Source organism: Heptranchias perlo, chromosome 20 (genome assembly GCF_035084215.1).
Source record: "Heptranchias perlo isolate sHepPer1 chromosome 20, sHepPer1.hap1, whole genome shotgun sequence".
NCBI classification, from domain to species: Eukaryota; Metazoa; Chordata; class Chondrichthyes; order Hexanchiformes; family Hexanchidae; genus Heptranchias; species Heptranchias perlo.
In genome coordinates, this window is record NC_090344.1 from 10966558 (window position 1) to 10985102 (window position 18545).

The following is an 18545-nucleotide window of genomic DNA, read 5'->3' on the forward strand; positions in this document are numbered from 1 at the left end:
ATGCTCTACCGACTGAGCTACTCAGGCGCAAAACACAGCAAGATTCCGTTATCCACATCCATGGTAGGTCTCTGACTTATCCCTCGGAGACGTCAAACCATGGTGAAGATCCGATTTATAAAATTCTCAGTAACGTGTTGAACATGATGTAAGAAACATGGACACCGAACTCGAGATTTACAATTCTTCTTTTTTCTGCCAAATATCTTGATATTCGTTAGCACCAATTAAAAAAAACACTTTACCCAGTGGCTCAAAAGCTAAATTGTCCCACACGGGAGCTGGAAAAGGCCTCTCGACCTTTCACCGTATGAACATCTGTGAGATGAATAATTTCTCCCGTTAGACAGTGACACCAGGCAGCAAACTTCCCTTCCAAATTTTCCTTACACGAAACTTCCAACCGATGAATATCCGCTTAACGAAAAGAAGAATCGTGTGTTCGGTTCTTTTGATTTAAAGATCTCGTACAGCCCAGTTGTCTTATCAGCTGCCGCTAATCTCCCCCTCTCCCCCCATAAACAACTAAACTCACACCTGCTATTGCAAGACGGTAGGCCAGAGGAACTCAAGTGCTCACATGGGAACACTAAGAAGTAGATGCATTGTGGAACAGACCAGTTGTATCTTGAACTCCAGTCAAAATGTTCGAAGCGAAAGGTTCGACTATTATCGGTGAAGCTCGAACTCGCAACCTGAGCATTTCGAGAGCACCATAAAAGTTTCGTCGACTGATCGATTGCGCTACAAGATCACAAAAGCGTTTAAGTTGCGGTCTCTCGATTATCGTTTCGTGAGAAACAGAAGCCTCCAATCAAGATGCGCTTCGTTAAATATCCGCAGTGACGTTTAAAAGCCGTGGAATCTGAAACAAAACCCCAGAATATAAGAACTTTTAATTATTTTATTATTATTAACTTCGGACAAATTTTTATGGTACTTGAAGGAGGATTTGGGGAAAGTGTGAGATGAAACTAACAAACTCTCTTTACGCTGTCGGTGACTGAAACGATGGGCTTTATTTGACTTGAAAATTGAGGTTCGGAACTTTCTGATGGAGAAGTGTGACAGAAGATTGTGGTTAGTGGCAGTTGCCGGGGAGATCCAGAGGAGGGGCAGAAAAGTCAAAGTCACAGCTGTGACAGCTCAAGTGCTCTGCTTATCTGTAATATTTAAAAAGTAATGTACAATACGGGGCAAACCGATTTGGTATCAGTTATCAAAAATATTAAAAGACATAGGTTCAAAGACGGATTTGTGAAGAGGGAACGGATTTAACCGCCAGACTGAAATCATTCCACATGAATCTGAAGCGTCTTGGGGAAACGCGAACTGTTATGTTCGTGTCATGACTTGAAAGACCCTCCAATTACCGACAGTATCTTTGAACCGGTTGTGCAGCAAAACCGCGATTGAAGCCGCTTTGTATTTGTCAAACGTGCAGGTGATGATATTGGGGTTGATAAGGGTACATTTCAATTTCATGGAATCTAACCATATGACCCGAAAATCGACTGTAAAACCGAGTTTTTCCTTTAAGTCGTGAATTGAAGTGAAAGGCGCATCAAACAGATCAGGGAAATGAAGAGCAGAATACGTGGATGGAACTTGCACGAGTGAAAATCCCTCTTTGTCGGAAGACTCGGTCCCCAGTAGTGGAGAGGATTGATATTTCGAGCTGTTATTCACCAGCCTCAACTTCAGCAATTTCCCGTTTGCTAACAATGACATGAGTCGAAATGAGCTGGTCCAACGAGCCGGTCTGAAACACAGGCCAATGACTCAGTTCAACTCGTTAACCAGTCACTGGGCTCCGTTATAGTCACTCCAGTCAGTAACACACAAAGATGAATCTGAAACAGAAAGGGATAATTTTTAACACTTTATATCAACCACCAGCGTTTCCCTCTATCCGGCTTTTAGAACAATCTGTTTCACAGTTTGTCAAACCCGAAACAGCCTCTGGGATTTGCTGTTTGAGAATTTCAGTGGAAATTGGGACCTTCACTAAGTATCGGAACAAACATTCCCGCTGAGGTTTCGGGGATGTTACTGGTTTATTTATACAGTGAGTGACCGATTTTAAACTAGGTGCGGGTCTAAACCTAAGATACGAGCCTGGGATAGACAAGAGATTCTTCAATGTATCAAGTTAAATTACACTGATTCTACCAACACTGTACATCACATCCCTTAAACATTGTTACCTTTTACTGTATAAAACTGGTGAGGGAGGAAATGGAAAATAACTGAAGAAACCTTCATTGTATCAAACTTAATTCTGATCATTATTATTATACAAACATTGAACAGCTTATTCCTCAAAAAAGACCCAATAAAAAAACAGTCGCCAGTCCCAAAGCAGCTGTGCTTGTGGTATGATTTGCACCCGCTTCTGACTGACTTGGGACCAGACGCACTCCCGTCAAAAGTAAACAGATGGAGCCGGATTCATAACAGAAAAATGAGGACCGATCTGCGCGGTTCTCCAAGAGTGCGGGAGGCGGAATAACAGCAGCACACAGAGAAATCTCTCTAAACCAGCCACTGCCGCCGGAGAGAAGCGAGTCCCGTTCGGAGCCGTGTCTGCCAGGCGCCTGCCGACCCTCTCTTCACTGAAGGGGTCCGATTCAACACCAACTCATACACACACCATTGGATCATTCAGTCATCTTCAATACCTGAATTACATCAACACTTAATCTTCTATACACAAGGAAATTCAAGCCATGTCCACGCAACCTGGCCTCATAATGTAACCATTTTAGCCCCGGTATCATTCTGGTCTTTCGCGCTGCACCTCCTGCAAGGCCAATATATCCTTCCTGGGGTCAGGTGCCCAGGACTGAATGCCGTACTCTCAACAGAGTTGATATAATTGTAACATAACTTCCACCCCTTTGAATTCCAGCTCCCTTGAGATAAAGGCCGACATTCCATTCGCCTTTTAAAAATATTTTTGCACCTGTTTGCCAACTCTTCGTGATTTCCCTCAATATCGCTGCTCACCCACTGTTCCTAGCTGCTCACCATTTCGAAAATACTCTGATTTATCTTGCTCAGGGCCAAAGTGGATGGCCTCACATTTCCCCATATTGAAACTTTGAACAGTCTGGGGCTCTTTTTTTTATAGAAAATAGAAGGCTGAGGGTGACCTGATATAGGACTTTAAGATTATGCAAGGGTTTGAGAGGTCAGATGTAGATTAGGCGTTTATACTTTTGGGAGTGGGGACGTCAAAACTTAGGGCCATGAATATAATAGTCATCAATAAATCAAATATCGCATTCAAGAGAAACATATTTATCCAGAGAGTCGTTAGAATGTGCAACTCGCTACCACAAGGAGTAGTTCAGACAAGTAGCATGGAGACATTTACGGGGAAGCTAGATAAACACATGGAGGAGAAAGGAATATTCGGGTTTGCTCATAGGGTTAGATGAAGAGAGGTTGGTGGAGGCTGGTCTGCAGCATTAACACCGGCATAGATTGGTTGGGCCGAATTGCCTGTTTCTGTGATGTCCATTCTATGTAATTCTATGTAAGCTCCATTTGCCACAGTTTTACCAACTCACCTAATCTGATAATTTCCCTTTACAACTTTATGCTCTCATCTACACTACTCACTGTGTCACTAACTTGGTGTCTTCGACAAACGTGGATATACGGCTCTCTATTCCTTTATCTACCTCATTTATACATATAATAAAAAGATGATTCGCCGGTACAGATCCCTGGGGGACACCATTAATCAAATCCTGTCAATTTGTGTACATACCCATTAACCCTACTCTCTGTCTCCTACCTCCTAACTAACTCCCTCCCCATGTAAATGGGTTGCTTTGAATTCCACATGTTCTCATTTCTGTTAACAGTCTCTGATGCTAAACCTTATCGAATGCCTCTGGAAGTCAATGTACATATAACACCCATAGACACTCCATTATTTACTACGTTAGTTACATCTTCATAAAGTTCAACTAGTTTTGTTAGACTTGCCTTACACTTTACAAATCCATGCTGGCTTTCTCTGATCAATTCATGTTTATCCAAGTGCTCAGTTATTCTTTCTCTAATGACAGATAGTGGTAACTCCCCCACAAGAGACGTCAGACTAATAGGTCTATAATTTCCTGCGTTATCTCTCCTACCCTTCGTATATAATGGAATGACATTTGACATTTTTCAATCCGTGGAACAATTCCTGAATCAAGAGAGTTTTGAAAGATCATGATTAAAGCATGTACAATGTCCTCACCGATTCCTTTTAATCCCCTGGGGTGGTAAACATTATGTCCTGGAGATCTGTTTATCTTTAGTCTAATTATTTTCTCCATTACCATTATTTTACTTACACTGAATCTCCTTGATTTATTTTCAGTTTTCCTCTGTCTGTGGTATATTTTCCTCATGCCTTTCTGTGAGTATCAGCAAGTCTGCCATTTCCTGATTTTCAATTACAATATAACCTCCATCCGTCTTTAAGGGCCCACATTACTCTTAGTCACCCTTCTGTCTCTTAATATACGTGTAAAAACCTTGAAAGTTGTCCTTAATTTCAATCACAAATTTTTCTCGTTTTCCCTCTTTGCACCTTTTACGATTTTTTTTAGTTTCAGTACCACAATAAACAACACTTCGCTGTGAAATTTGCTAAATTAGTTCTTCAGTGTCAGAGCGAGAATTGTCCATCACTAATTTTTATTTAAAGTAACAAACAAACACAAGTACACATATTTATTCGTGTATCAAAGCACTGATGGACACAGAAAGATAAACACAGCTTGAAATGCAGGCAGTATCGAGATTCACAGGTAAACTGGCAAGCGAAATCGACAAAGAGAAAACAGTCTGAACCCACAACAGAATCTGACGTGTAGCTGATAGATATTAATGAGGAGGTGGGAAATCATCCCGTGAATTGGCACCGTGGCTTAGTTGGTTAAAGCGCTTGTCTAGTAAACAGGAAATCCTGGGTTCAACTCCCAGCGGTGCCTTTTTTTGTAATTCATGGTGTTTCGTGAATTTGAGAAGCATGCAGTGCTGTGTTTTGTTCAGGAGCAAACACGGAACTAATCAGCAAGTCTCTTCAGAAATGCCGTTTCATCATACGGACAGCCCTCTCAGAGAATGTGTCCGTGACACGTTCTTGTTTCTGCGCTCGTTAAGGTCGCGGTACAATTATTGATTCGATGGTTCATACCCCGGAGAAACCCTAATTTCGCCCTAGATTTTGGATCTTGAGCTGCGGTTCAAACTTTTGCAAAGAGGGAAAAGGAGTCCCCAAATCACTCCACCTGAATCTCAAACGCTTTCGGAAGAAGTTCAGTTCAAACAATCAGGACTTTAAAGGCACCTCAATGACCTGCACTTTCATTGAACGAGCTTTGCTTACAATTGCATTCGACCCTGAAACCGCTCTGGGCTTTCATCTCACTGAAGCAGAGTGTGGCCACTTTGTATCTGTGAGCATGTCGGTGACGAGCTTAGCTTTGATATTGGTCGCTTTCAATTTTTAAGATCTCTCCAAGCTCAGGGAAAAGAAACCGAGAATCGAATTGTCCCTGGAAGTGATGAATTGAAGGGATTGGTGCTCCAAGCGGATCTGGAAATTGCGCAGTGCAGTCGCTCAGGAGTTCGAAATCCACCATCCAGCCACTCGGTGATCATATTAACTGAGCTTTACTCTGGCCCAGTGTCACCGCGCTGAAATCGAGTATTTCTCCGGCACGTTTCTCTTAACTTCATAGTTGCTGGTTTAAGAGTGAAGAGCGGCTCGTTGGATTTTCACTCCTGCAAGCTTCAACTATTGATTTTGCAAAAGTGAACTGACATTGACAGCTGTTATATCGGCTGTTGCCGCCTTAAGGTTTAGCTCAGTGAATTACGCATTTAGCAGAGGGCTTTTCCATCTGTTTCAGTGGTGCGAAAGTTTGATGTTCGAGTCCTTTTTTTATTTTTCCTCAGGATTCATCGCCTCACAATTCCAGGGTTTCAATGTGTGTTTTGTCTGCAAGAAAATGTACCGTGATCATTGCCAGCTGAGCAGGGCTGATAGTCCGCCATTTACCCTGCGGTCGGAAATCAGCCACATGAGTCATATAAAGGAATGGAACATTGGCTTCACGGAAATCACAATTCATCTTGAGAGACAAGCCCCCGAAAGGCCCGAAGGGAGGCCGCACTAGCTGCAGGAGAGACGGTTCGTTGTGACATAGAGATTTCTGTGATGAGGTAGACCAGACTCTTTCTATGTTTGAAGAAGAAATGTCACACGATTTATTTTGGAAAAGCAAAACGGTGAGGATTTTTGTCATAGCCCGATGCCTCTCCTGTTGTATCAGATGTTCCTCGTTGCGTTACTTTCATCTTGATTGTAGAACCGGTTCGGGCGGTCCTGTGATAAACGGTGACAATTGCCTGTTAATTTGAAATTTAACAACGGCTGCACTGAGCTTATAATCCCACTCTTAAAATGCAGTCGATAAAATGATGAAATTTCATCGCATGCAAAGCACAAAAATCTTATTAAAGTTTTGACTGTCTCTCGGTAATCACGTCAGCATCTCCTTCAGCCTGAAATAGAAAGTTATCGGTTGATTAATGGTGATTAAAACAGTCATTCAACTACGAACAGGGTTTAATTGGCTTCATGTGGTTAATTTAATAAGTCCATAACTCTTGTTGAAGTTAATTCCCTGATTGGGAATGGAACCACGCGGCGGTGGGAGCACTGAATTTTAACCACCAGTCCATCGGGGAGCTCCCAGGATTGCGCACGAGATAAAGTGGAACTGATGAAATTTATTCTTCCTTCACTCTTCCGTGATTCATTCAGCTCTGTGTTTATTCTCAGGCCGCTTATCTCTCCCTTCTTTTCAGCTTCTGATTGCGGATATTCCTGTCGTTAAATACGAATAATATCGAATATCTCACAGCCCCGGTATATTTGCTCATTCTCTGTACAGTTCTGTACAAAACCAAACTGTACGCAGGTACCGACAGGATCAGCAGGAAATGCCACTTTAAACTGCCAGTTGCTTCAAATGATGCACGATGGACCTTGCAGTTTTTCCATTGATTCGGTGCGTGAATTTTGGAAATGGAAACATGTCCATCAGCAGCTTGTGGGAGTATTTTACCTCACTTTCCATTTCATGTACATGCCTACTTGCACTTGGTGCTGTCATTGCCTGAACATCACCTCTGTCGCGATAGTAGTTCGAACAGAAAATGCCATTTTGTGCGAGCAGCTTGGCTGGTACAAAAATGACCTGAATTACAAAGGGCCAAGTGGGAAAGGCCGCGTTGCTCTGCTTGTTCGCAGCAAAGAATTTTCATGCGTTTCCTTGCAGTTCAGTGTTTAGGATTCGGCGCTTTCATCACCACGGCAACGGTTTGATTGTCGGTCTCAACATCCGCATATTATACACTCTACCATAAGTGCACTGTACTCAAATTGCTGATTTTTCTCTGTGAGGGTGAAGAGACATAAATGTGTAGACATTAGTAACGAATTCATCCGCTGGGTTGCACCTTTGCTTCTCCCCCCGTCTCAGTCTTTCCATCTTTAACCTTCACTGCTGGTGTTCCAGGTTCAATCACCCGTGGCCGTTCAAGGAAGCCTGCCATGTCATGAGGGGAAAACACAGAGTCAAGAGACAGGGACAAGGTGAGATCAAAGTCTTGGAAGAAATAGTATAAATGTCAATTTCTGCGAACGGGCAGAATTTAAGATGGAGCTTGGGAGAGATTCCTTCACGTGTCTTGCAATTTTGCAAGAGACCATTGGGGTCCCAATTAAAAGCATGTGCCGTGCTGAAGCATCTCTCTGAGAGAGGGAATGCGGTTCGTCAACTCCAGTTCATATTTATTTGTGCAGTAAACATAACCTTAAGCAGCTGCGCTGCGAGCAGGATTCGAACCTGCGCAGGAAACTCCTATTGGATTTCGAGTCCAACGCCTTAACCACTCGGCCATCGCAGCCACAACCGTTGGTGGTGCATGGCTGTAAATCAGAATGCGTGGGTTTATCACAAGCTATCTGTGATACTCTGTTCTCTCCGACAGATTTCCAACTTGATGGTTGGAGCTTGTTGACGCGCGGGCATTGCTGTTTTGTGATGGAATCCTCCTCTGTCACGTGGTGAGGTCGGGCTTCGATTCCCGCTCAATTCAGGATTATTTTCATTCTCCATTCATAAGATTGCGTGAATTGGGATCTATTTGCACTCATCTTCAATCTGCTCACCATTCTGAATTTTTTTCCTTTCTTCACGTGTATTGCGTCGAAGCTGGGGAGGAAAATCACTTTACGAGTCCAACGCCTTAATCTTTGGGTCATCGCAGCTGCAAGCGACGAATCCAACACGGCTTCAGATCAGAATGAGGAAGGTTATCACAGGAGATCTATGAGACTGTATGTTCTTGCAGAGCGGTTTCCAGCTGGACACATGCAGCCGACTCCTATGCGGGCATTGCTGTTTCTGGGGTAAAATTCTCGCCTGTCATGCGGGATGTCCGCGTTCTTTTACCGGCCAATGGAGGACCATTTTCATTCTCCATTCATGAGGTCACGTGAATTGGGATACATTTACATTCAGCTTCAATCTGAACACCATCTTGAGGCATTTTCCTTTCTCCATGTGTGTTGTCGTCGACAAAACCTCTGCATTTTGTCCTCCTCCATGCACTGGAATTAAGTCAATCCTGCCGACTACACCGCTGACAAGACATGAGAAGCCAATTAGTGATTTTGCACGAAAAATGGGAACACCGCAGGGCTCGTCCGGGTTCTCTGACATAACAATCAGCAAATATCCAAAGCGAGAATCATACCCCAAGACCAACGAGCCACTGATAACAGAGGGGTGCAACCAATGCAGAATTCGGTGCCACCCACAGCCGACCGGTCCATCCTTCTGTCCATCCAATCACGTTTTCTAATCCGATGTAGAGCAATGTCTAGTTGTATTCTAACTGTTTCATATCAACAATATTAGCCTCTCTTTACCACATTAGTTTTTAATGTGCGACTTGTATTATCAAGTGAGACTTGGCAGAATTAATTGCTCTAAAGCTACATTGTTGTCTGTCTCGGCATCCGCAGATTATCCACTCGACCACAAGTATAACAATGACTACACTTCAAAAATACTTGATTGGCTATAAAGCGCTTTGGGACGTCTTGAGGTCGTGAAAAGCGCTTTATAAACACAAGAATTTATTTTTATACTGGGCTAAAATTACTGACCTTTTTACTGTGAGGACGAAGAGACATTAATGTGTGGACATTTGCTCCGAATTCATCTTCTTGGTGGGCCCTTTACATTTCCCACCGTCTCAGTCTTTCTATCTTTACCCTTCTCTGCTGCTGTCGCTGGTTCGATCACCCTTAGCCGTTCAAGGAAGCCTGAGGAGTCCATCAGGAGAAAACACAGAGATAGATAGAGACAGAGAGATCAAAGTATGGAAAAAATAACCTAAATATCAAGTGAGCAGAATTTAAGATGGAGCTTGGGAGTGATAAAATCATAGAATCATAGAATAGTTGCAGCACATTCCAGATTTTAAATACTCGCTTAGCAAAAAAGGTTTTCCTCATATCGCCTTTGGTTCTTTTGTCAACCACCGGAAATCTGTGTCGTCTGGTTCTCTTTATTTACTTTATCTAAACACGTCATGATTTTGAACACTTCTATCAAATCTCCCCTCAACCTTCCTGCCCTAAGGAGAACAACCTCAGCTTCTCCAGTCTATCCATATTCCAATTGTGGATTATTGTGAAGTTTCCTTCATCCATCTTGAAATTTTGCAAGAGACCATTGGGCTCCCAATTAAAGGGTCTGCCGCGGTGGATATCTCTCTGATAGAAGGAAATGTGGCCCGTTATCTCCAGTTCATATTTATTTGAGCATTGAACAAAACTTTTAAAAATAGCGCCGCCAACTTTCGCCGGAACACCCCATTGGTTTTTATATCGAACGCCTCAACCACTCGGACACGGCAGCTGCGAGCGTCTCTAATGCACGGCTGTAAATCAGAATGCGCAGGGTACTCAGAGGAGATTTGTGAGACGATATGCTCTTTCAGACAGGTTTCCAAGTAGAGACATGTAACCGCTACCGTGCAGACGTTGATGTTTCATTGGTAGAATTCCCCAGGTGCAGCTCACACACAGGCTCAGGAATCTCACTCCTGACAGATTCAATTCTTTATGTTTAGATTCAGTGAATTCGCATTTAATTTAATCCTCATCTGCACTCCGCTCTGTTTTACAGGGCGCTGGTTGTTGATGCATCTCATTTCCACTACTCCCATTAATAACACTTCTTGCTGCTAAATTCTGCTTAACATAAATTGCCCAGGAATTAGGGAATTTCTCCTGGGGACTGAGGAACTGACTCGGGTTTGTCTCAACCCTCAAATCCACGAAGTTATTGTCACTGCTACTGCACAGGATTAAAGGAAGGGACAGGTCCAGTGATAATCAATAAAACCCAATAATAGACACAGTCGTTGAGTATGTCATCTCAATACTCATATTCGAATGACGTACCCATGTGCACTTTAACCTTTTTGTGTTTGGTGTTGAAATGGTGAAATGAAGCTCTAGCGGGCAGATAGGCAGTTGGACGGGAGACACAGTTCAAAATACAGAAATGTAAACGGGAGGAGAGCAGTGAAAGGAAGTCTCGACTGAATGAGAGTAAAGGTATGGAAGGATGGAAGGGCGCAGATACTCACATCTTTAAAATTCATCCTATTACAGTTTGAGAGCTGTTAGTAATTGGGGCCAACAAAAATTAATCGACAAGATCACTCCCCGTGAATGTCAAGCAGTGCCCTTCGCGGTATTGATGCGGTCGGGGCAGTTTATGTGAGGTCAGTTATCTGCATTACTGGCGCCACACCTACGGTGCAAATCCGGGTCACGGCACAGATTGTTTTGCTCTCTGCGACACATGCTAATAGAACGCAACGAGAAATCAATATTTACTACATGAAAGAAAGAAGTTTTCTGGTGAAAGCCTGCTTACTCTTTTACATCCGAGCACTCTCATGTGTCTCTGCTGGATGATCCAAAATTCAGACCTGCCGCTTCTTCCAGCTTTTTCTTCCTTCCACAATCATGGTCCATTTCATTGAGACTTTACTGCGGCCATGCCTACTCTAATATTTACTTTCACATTCTTCCGCTTTAAGTTTGCTCCACATCGACCGCTGTTCCTCGGGGGCACATGTCCCGTTCACACCAATGTTCATCTGTGCCTTCAGACCAGTCGATACATTTCGATCTGCGTGACTGTTCCAGAGACAAGCACTAAGAAAGCAGGGCTGGCATTCGGAAGGACAGCGCCATACTTTTCCACAAAATTTCCATGGGGTATCTTGTGACACGGGGGATGTTAACTGAAGAACTGGGTTTTGTTTTCATGGTCTTTGGCGCTTTTCCCCGAGCAGTTGAAGTGCGGGAGAGACGGACGGCGCAACATAGCTGCGAATGACGGCTGAAAAGTGCACTTTTGGCAATCTGGGCGGTGCAGTCAGGTTGGAAATGTTCCGCTTGATCTTAATAGGTCTGTGGAAATGTCCGATTGAAAAGGAATGAGGAGAAATTAAAAGAACGGCAGTGGAGGAAAAGTGTCGATTGCAGGAGGTTGGCCGTGAGCGAAAGGTCTTTTGAATGTCCGGCGCGGAGGGGAGTTTGTTCGGAAACGGCAGACTTTAAAGCGCGTGAGCAGGGAAGTAAAGTGTGCTCTTGCGTGTGAGAAGAGCACAAGAAAGTTCTGCTTGGAGCTGCGTCCTTGAAGCAAATGAGATGTTTTCGCGACCTTCCACGAAGGTGTGCGATGTCAGGTCGCGAAGTTTCAAAGTGTTTCGTGGTGTCCTGGTAAAAACAGTAAATCTTATGGTCAACGAAAGAGGAACTTATGTACCATAATTACGGGTTATGTCCCGGTTTATGTCCCGGATCATTCTGTGTTTGTTTAAAAGGGATGTGCTTCAAGTCCCGGCTCATTCTGTGTGCGTTTCACCCGATTTTCTCGATACATTTTTCCTTCTGAACTGAAATGACGATCCTCTCTCGAGAAGAAGGTTCACGGCCTGCTTCGGGCAACTGGTAGGAAAAATAACAAAATCTGATGAGACCAAGTTCATTCTGCTGGGCTTCCATTCCAATCTCCGCACTCTATCCCCCATTCAGACCCACCCCGCCTGGACATTATAATCTGCAATATTCATAAGTGAATCGAGAAGCCGAATATCACGGTTAAAATTCTCCTCAATTCCACTCAAGTTCTTTTGCCAATTATTTTAAGTCTGTGACCTCTGGTTACCGACCCACTTGCCAAAGGATGGAGTTCCTACCTACTTGATCTTTCAAAACCCCTCATTATTTTGAATACATCCATTGGATCTCCCCTTAAACTTCTCCGCTGTAAGGAGAATAATCCCAGCTTCTCCAATCTTTCCACGTAACTGAAGTCCCTCATCTCTGGAATCATCCAGGTAAACCTGCCCTGAATCCTCTTCAATGCCTTTTGATCTTGAAGTGTGTGGTCCAGAACCGTCCAATATATTCCAGCTGAGGCCTAACCAATGATTAGTAATGGTTTAGTATGACTTCCTTGTTTCTATATTCAATGCCCTCTTTACAAAGCCGAGTACCCCATTCGCTTGCTGAACCGCCTTATCAACTTGCCGTGTTTTCTGAATATACACCCCCAGGTCCCTCTGCTCTTGCAACCCGCCATAAATTGGTCCATTTAGATTATACTGCCGCTCCATATTCTTCTTGCAAAAGTGCATCACTTCACACTGATCTGTGTTTAATCTGTCATGTGACTTCCCGTTTCACCATTCTGTCCATGTCCTCCTGAAGTCTGCTACTATCTTCCTCACTATTTACTACGTTGCCAATTTTTGTATCATCAGCAAACTTCGAAATTTTACTCCAAATTACCACATCCAAGTCATCTATACATAACAAAAAAACAATAGTCCGAATACCGAACCCTGGGGGATCCCACTGCATATTTCTCTCCAGTCAGAAAAACATCCGCTCACCACGACTCTCTGCCTTGTATCCTTTAACCAATTACGTACCCAGGTTACCACCGGCCCTTTGAACCCACGTGCTTCTTGTTTACGAATAAGTCTGTTATGTGTTAATTTCCAAAACGTGTCCTGAAAATATCTGTAGCCCCGTAATTTTATTCTTAACTAATGAGAGTACAGATATTAAGACCGAGTGCGAGATCAGGTTCATTCCCATTACCTGGAGGTGACGGGACCCGAGCAGGGCAAATCTCATCTGGGTTTATATTTTCCGAAAACGGTGACTGAAAATAGCAAAGTTCATCCCGTCCAAATAAAACAATTGGACTGAAGATCCAACAGCATTGTCCCGTCCCGGGTTTCCAGGCCTGGCCGTCCAAGAAAGCCTGATAAGTCCATCAGGGGAAACACAGAGAGAGAAGAAACACAGACAGAGATAGAGAGATGCAGGCAGAGAAAAAAAAAAACAATATAAATTTCCAAATTCTGTGATTGGGAGGATACTGAGAGGTGGAGACGTACAGCGGAACCTTGGAGTGCATGTCCACAGATCACTGAAGGTAGCAGGACAGGGAGATGAGGTGGTTAAGAAGACATTCGGGATACTTTCCTTTATTAGCCTAGGCATAGGATATAATTGCAGGGAGGTTATGTTACAACGACATAAAACACTAGTAAGGCCACATCTAGAGTACTGCGTACAGTTCTGGTCACCACATTACGGGAAAGATGTGATTGCTCTAGAGAGGGTACAGAGGAGATTTACGACGACGTTGCCAGGAGTTGAGAATTTTAGCTTTGATGAAAGATTGGATAGGCTGGGGTTGTTTTCTTTGGAACCAAGGACATTTAGACTCTTATCGTCCAAGTAGCATGCGGCCTCCTTGTTCTTGCTAACAAAATGCTCCACTTAACCCTCATCTGCATTTAGATTCATTTGCTAATTATACACCAATTTTTCCCCGTGATCATAAACAGCATCTCCTAGCATCCCTTCAATCATCTTCCCTCTGATCGAGGTCACACTGAAGGGCCTGTCATTCCCCGGCTCTGATTTGTCCCCTTTAATGAAAATGGGAACTACGTGAGCTACCTTCCAATCTCAGGGAACAATCCCTGACTCTACTGAGCTGTTGAAGATACAGGCAAGGGGCTCACAGAGCACCCGTCCCATCTCTTTATACACCCGGGTGTGAATATCATCTTGATCTGGAGCACAATCCATTTTGAGATTTCATCTTTTATCCAAGATCACATCCCTTTCTATTTTAAAATTTATGATGCGATTGTCGACAGCACATCCCACAGCTGGAATCTGAGCATCATCCACAGGAGTGTAGGCTGATGAGAAATAGTCATTCAACAGCTCTGCCATAGCCTGGGAATCGGCCCTGAACTGCCTTTCAGTGCAACTAATTCTGAAATGTCTCACTTGACAATACAAGTCGTCAGTCGAAACCAATTTGGTAAAGGGAGACTAATATTGGTGACTGGAAATAGTTAGTGTACAACTTGACATTGCTGCACACCGCAATAGAAAACGAGATTGGATGGACAGAAGAGGTCTGACAGGATGGCCGAGCGGTTGTCGGAGGCAGTGAACGTTTCCACTGGCTGCACAGTGAGAGCGGCGCGTTGGTCTCGGGATATGATTCTCGCTTTGCGGGTTTTATTGATTGATATGCGAGAGGTCCTGGGTTCGAGGCCTGCTGTCTTGCTGCTTTTGGTGAAAAGTCTCCAATTGGCTTCTAATATCTTTCCAGTGTTGCTGTTGGTAGAATTGAATTACATCCAGAGCATGTTTGAGCTCCAGAGGACAGAGTTCGGAAGTTTCCAAGGCGCAACACACGGGACGTAAATAAAATGTTTCAAGATGATGAGGAGATTGAAGCTGACTGTGAATTTATCTCAATTCAGACAGTCTCATTGATATTGGATGACGGGATAGAGAGCCACATATCCAACTTTGCTGATGACACCAAGATGGTCAGCATTGTAAGCAGAGTAGATTGAGGCATAAAATTAGAGAGAGACAGTAATATAATAAATGAATGGGCAAAACTGTGGCAAACGGATTTGAATTGACGCAAGTGTGAGGTCATCCACTTTGGACCTAAAAAGGATAGAACAGAATACGTTCTAAATAGAGAAAAACTTGAAACTGTGGAGTTCCAAAGGGACATAGGGTCCATGTACATAGATCATTAAATATCATAGACAGGTACAGAAAATAATCGAAAAGGCTAATGGAATGCTGGCCTTTATATCTAGAGGACTAGACGACAAGGGGATAGACATTATGCTACAGCGATACAAACCTCTTGTTAGACCACACCTGGAGTACTGTGTTCAGTTCTGAGCACCGCATCTTAGGAAGGATATATTGGCCGTGAATGGAGTGCAGCGTAGATTTACTAGAATGATACCTGGACTCCAAGGGTTAAATTACGAGGAGAGATTACACAAACTAGGGCTATATTCCCCGAAATTTAGTAGATTAAGGGCTGATTTGATCGAAGTTTTCAAGATATTAATGAGAACTGATGGGGTTGATGGTGAGAAACCATTTCCGCTGGTTGGGGAGTCCAGGATGGGGGGACACGGCCGAAACATTGGAGTCAGGACTTTCAGGATTGAAGTTAGGAAATACTTCTATCAGCAAAAGGAGGTGGAAGTTTGAAAATCTTTTTCGCAAACGGCAGTTGATGCGAGCACAATTGTTGATTTTAAAGCTGAGATTGAAATTATTTTGTTCACCAAAGGTATAAAGAGATTAGCGGCTAAGGCCCATATATGGAGTTACGTCACAGATCAGCCATGATCTCATTGAAATGTGGAACAGGCTCGAGGTGCCCAAATGACCCACTCCTGTTCCGAAGTTCCGCATGGTCCAGAATGCAAAAACTTGCTGCATTGGCCGGGAATCGAACCCGGGTCTCCCGCGTGGCAGGCGAGAATTCTACCCCTGAACCACCAATGCCCATAAAGGATGCCTTGCTTGTTTCCATTTGAAATGATCTCTGAACGAACATGCCGTTTGCTGTTGGGATGGCCGAGTGATTGAAGCGTTGGTCTCAAAATTCCAATGGTGTTTTTCTCCCTCGATTTGAATTCTGCTCGCAGCGTCACTGTTTAAAGATCTCTTCAATGCTGAAATAGAAAAATTGGAGTTAGTTGACCGCATTTATTTCTCGCTCAGCATGACAGATATTTCAGCGTGGCCGGTGCTTTTGATTGGGTGCTCAAACTTCTCTTGAAAGATTTCAAGACCCGAGAAGGAATCTCTCCCAATCTGTAACTAAAATTCTGCTAGTTTACAAGACCTGACATTTATACTCTTTATTTTCTTTTCGTGCATCTCTCTATCTCCCCCTGTCTCTGACTCTTGTCTCTCTGTGTTGTCCCCGATGTAATTCTGATCTAAACTGCAAAACCAGCAGAGAAGGGGAAAGAATAAAAAGATTGAGGCGGTTGGACAAGTAAAGGTGGAACTCAGCTGATAAATTCGGAGCTAATGTACCCACATTTATGTCTCTTCGCCCTCATAGTGAATGGAAGCAGCAATTTGAGTGAAGTATACTTATGGTGGAGTGTAAACTGTGACGATGCCGAGACAGACGACAATGTCGTTTCGGAGCAATTCGTTCTGTAAATTGTTACTTGAAAATACAAGTCGTACATTCAAAACGAATTTGATAAAGAGAGGCTAATATTGTCGATGTGAAATAATTCGTGTAGAACCTGATGTTGCTCTCCATCGTACATCGTACAAGAAAGCGAGATTGGAGGGACAGGGCGTTCTGAAAGGATGGTGGATCGGCTTCAAGGCAGCGAAATTTTACAGTGGCTGCACGGCTCTGTTGCCAGTTGGTCTTTGGGTCTGATTCTCGCTCAGGGAGTTCCACTGGTTCAAGTGCCGGATCAGCCCCGTTGTGTCCCCATTTTTGGTCAAAAATCACCAATTGGCTTCTCACAGCTTTTCAGCGGTTTTGACTTATCTCCAGCAGAGAATGTTTGAGCGCCAGAGGACAGAATGCAAAGGGTTTGTCCACGCAACACACTGAGACGAAATGAAGACAAGTTTTCTAGAAGTTGTACTGACTGAAGCCGGCAAATGAATTTATCCCAACTCAGGCGATCTCACGGGTATCGAATACAAAAGGTAAAGGATGCTGAATTCGACTGGAACCAAATCCCTGATTTCCCACCGGCAGGCGAAGATACTAACACTGAAATACTAATGCACACACAACTGCAGGCTGCACGTGTAGCGTTGGTTACATGTCCAGAACATGCAGTCTGGCAGAGTTCCCGTGATAACCCTACGCAGTCTGCTCCACTGCCGTGCAGTTCCTGTGGGTTACGTAAGGAGTGGGTCAAACATAGCCGTGTAATTCAATGGGGGCTTGAAACCACCTCACATCGCCACTGTGAAATGCTCAAATAAATAAGAGCTGTAGTTACCAGGCAGTGTTTACTCCCTCAGAGCATAAAGGATAATCCAGCCCATTGTTCACCTAAAAGATTTCACGACAAGAGACTGAATTTATTTTAACCTGTACTTTAAATTCTGCTCAATCACAGAATTTGGAGATTTATACTATTTTTCTTTGCATGCATCTCTCTATCTCTGTCTGTTTTTCTTCTTTCTCTCTATTTCCCCTGATGGACTTATCAGGCTTCCTTGAACGGCCAGGTCTGGAAACCAGGGATGGGACAAGGCTGTCGGATCTTCAGTCCAGTTGCTTTATTTCGACGGGATGAGCTTTGCTATTTTTCGTCTGCGCTTTCGGAAAATATAAACCCAGATGGAAATTCCCCTCCTCGGGTCCCGTCACCTCCCGGTAAAGGAAATGAACCCGATCTATCACTCGGTCTTAATATCTGTATTCTCATTGCTTAAGAATAAAATTACGGGGCTACAGCTAGTCTCAGGACACATTTTAGAAATTAACACATAACAGACTTATTCGGAAACGTGGGATTAAAGGGCAGGTGATAACCTGGGCACATAATTGGCTAAAGGGAAGGAGGCAGAGAGCAGTGGTGAACGGATGTTTTTCTGACTGGAGAGAAATATGCAGTGTGATCCCCCAGGGGTCGGTATTAGGACTATTGCTTTTCTTGTTTTTATAAATGACTTGGATGTGGGAATAGGGAGTACGATTTCGAAGTTTGCGGATGATTCAAAACTTGGCAACGGAGCAAATAGTGAGGAAGATAGTAGCAGATTTCAGGAGGACAGAGACAGACTAGTGAAACGGGAAGTCACGTGACAGATTTAACGCAGATCAGTTTGAAGTGATGCACTTTTGGAAGAAGAACAATTTATGGCTGGTTGCAAGAGCAGAGGGACCTGGGGTGCATATTCACAAAACAGGGCAAGTTGATAAGGCGGTTAAGCAAGCGAATGGTGTACTTCGCTTTGTAAATAGGACATTGAATATAGAAACAAGGAAGTCATACTAAACCATTACAAATCA

General features: G+C 43.6%; 3 non-coding genes across 3 annotated transcripts; 1 reads left to right on the forward strand and 2 right to left on the reverse strand.

Annotated features, from left to right (window-relative positions):
* The first annotated feature begins 4923 nt into the window (after positions 1–4923).
* Positions 4924–4997, forward strand: trnat-agu (transfer RNA threonine (anticodon AGU)). The gene has a single exon. It is a non-coding gene; the product is annotated as a tRNA-Thr (tRNA).
* A 2907-nt stretch (positions 4998–7904) lies between these two features.
* trnas-cga (transfer RNA serine (anticodon CGA)) lies at positions 7905–7986 on the reverse strand. Its single transcript has one exon. It is a non-coding gene; the product is annotated as a tRNA-Ser (tRNA).
* A 7985-nt stretch (positions 7987–15971) lies between these two features.
* trnag-gcc (transfer RNA glycine (anticodon GCC)) lies at positions 15972–16042 on the reverse strand. Its single transcript has one exon. It is a non-coding gene; the product is annotated as a tRNA-Gly (tRNA).
* Positions 16043–18545: the final 2503 nt, after the last annotated feature.